The following is a 2,590-nucleotide window of genomic DNA, read 5'->3' as shown; positions in this document are numbered from 1 at the left end:
ACATTTTAAATAGCGCTTAATGACTGACTGAATGGAAATGACAATAAATGAAAATGTAAAACAAAAAAAGCGATCATGACCACGTTGTTGTTCAGATATATCACATATTTGTAACTAAATGAAACATGAATTGAAGCAAAACACGGTATAAACTGAGGAGTGACTCTCGTGAGGTTCATGTGTTTTCTTCACTCCGCTGGTAAACTGCTCTCATGTCAAGAAGCATCAGATCAGTGCATGCACTGCCTCGTCCAATCAGTGAGCGATACACAGTAAGGGGGCGGGGCGAGTTTCTGAGGATTTCATCGAAGGATGGTCTGGTGGTTCCTCGGTTATAGCTCCTCCATTATCGCTCCTCGATCCTCGATCCTCGGTCCTCCGGCAGAAATAAGAGCCATGGGACGGTACTCAAGATGGCGCAGACAAATCAACTTCCGGTGATACCGAGGTGTGAGGAAATGAAAAATAAGAGAAGTGAAACGCAGCCTGAGTCTACTGGAAAAACTAATTTATTTTACACTGGCTTGGATCACTGGCTTCATGGAACGACGAACGAGACGAACTGGCACATGACAAGGGGAGACAGGACAATTTATACATGAGGTAAGTAGGCACAGGTGGAAACAATCAGGGGCGGGGCAGACGCTGACGATGGCGGGAAAACAAACAAAGGCAGGAAGTAAAGGGACCTGGAATGAGACAAGGCGAGTACAAAATAAAACGGGAAGTGAAAGAACATAAATAGCTAAACTAACATGAAACATGAACATGATAATCACAAACATGTCTTGACTAACACATTTGACGAGACACAACAAAAAGGAGAAATTCACTATCTTCCCCCTCTCATGATGGGCGCATCATGAAGACTCAGACTTTTTAAAGAATAGTTTATTCAACTAGGAAAGTAGTTGCAGCCATCGTGGATAAAGTAGTGTCAATGAAAGTTTACTCATTTATAGCTTTTTACAACTTTGAAATGATGGTCTTCACGGAAAAAAGTGAAGCATTGACTTTAATTAAATGTATTATGTCAACAGTATTACGTTTAAATAAACAATATTAAGTTCAACTAACATAATACAGTTATGTGGAATGTGTTGACATAATACATTTAATTAGAGTCAACGTTTCAGCCTTTCAGTGTTAGATAAAACAATGGGAAAGGGTAACATCCCATGAAGGCATTCTTTTCAGCGAGGACTTGGCTGTGAAATCAGGGCACACCTCAAACTGGACCTTTTGATGATCAGATGCCCAAGTAAGCATCTATCTTATCATACGTTTATTAATGCAGGGGGGCTGAGTTATTAAGGACTCAATCTTTTTGTTCTGGCAGAGAAGCAGGGGAAAACCCTGCATGTCCATCAGCCAACTTCAAAGAGCCAGTCAGTAATCTGAAACGGGACCCAGAATGATGGCAAACAAGACGCCTGGCTGTTATGTGTGGGTTTGGCCCACAAGCTGCGTGTGAAACCTGTCACTGAGGATAAACCCGCAGACTGCCCAGTAACACACTCTCCTTAGCCAAACCTTCACATTACTGGACGGTCCATTTTGAGTTTGGGGATGTGGTCATAAAAACTTGGATGACCTTAAACTTTTTGATGTTAAACACAGACAAAACTGAAGTTATTGTACCCCAAGCATCTCTGAAACAAACTCTCTAAAGAGAAACTCCCTCTGGATGCCATTAACTTGGCCTCCTGCGAAACCGTAAGGAATCTTGGTGTTATATCAGGATGTGTCCTTTAACGCCCACATAAGAGGACCGAGACCCATGACGGTACGTCCACACATGCAGCAGCTTTTCAAAAATCTTGGAGCTGGGCGTGTCTGACAGCTTGGGGATTTTTTGCGAGCAACGCAACCAACAACCAATCACATGAATCTCCCGCCCCCGACATACAAGGCAAAAAACCCCGGGGATTTTATGCGAGCAATATATATATATATAAACTCCCCAAACAGGCGAAAACCTACCAGTTTCCCCCACTGTCTCTGCCACCTCCCTCCATGCCTGGTTCCTCCAGTTTGTATCCCGTTAATAGTTCTGGTCGTAAAGAACCGGGTGATTTGCTACCGTAACTTCTCGTTTGGAATATGAGGAAATGAACTGCGGTCTGGTTCTCCCTGCTTACACGTGGTTTGATTGGCTAGCGCTTCTACTGTCAGATTTGCATAAACGTGTTTGATTGGCTGGCGCTTCCAGCTCAGCTTCAAATGTTGAACATTGCTCAACTTTGGAATCCTGGAGATCCTGGACATCCTGGAAATCTTCGCTTCGCTCCCCCACAATGCAGTTCGGCGAAAAGCGAGGCAAAGTGACGTCATCCCCATTCAAAGTCAATGGGCAGAGAAGCGTTGGAAGCGGTGGAAGATTCTTCTGAAGCTGCTGTGTGGACGTACCGTAACTCTTTATTATCAGGCTGTGACAAAAGGTCTCTTAAGTCGCTTCAGCTGATTCAAAATGCTGCAGCACGTGTGTTGACAAGAACAAGGAGAAGGGACCGTATTACTCCTGTATTGGCTGCTCTGCCCTGGCTCGCTAATACAGGATAACATTTCAAATCCTTCTTATTGCCTACAA

Source organism: Pseudochaenichthys georgianus, chromosome 9, assembly GCF_902827115.2.
Source record: "Pseudochaenichthys georgianus chromosome 9, fPseGeo1.2, whole genome shotgun sequence".
NCBI classification, from domain to species: domain Eukaryota; kingdom Metazoa; phylum Chordata; class Actinopteri; order Perciformes; family Channichthyidae; genus Pseudochaenichthys; species Pseudochaenichthys georgianus.
Note: the sequence above shows the minus strand (reverse complement) of the source record.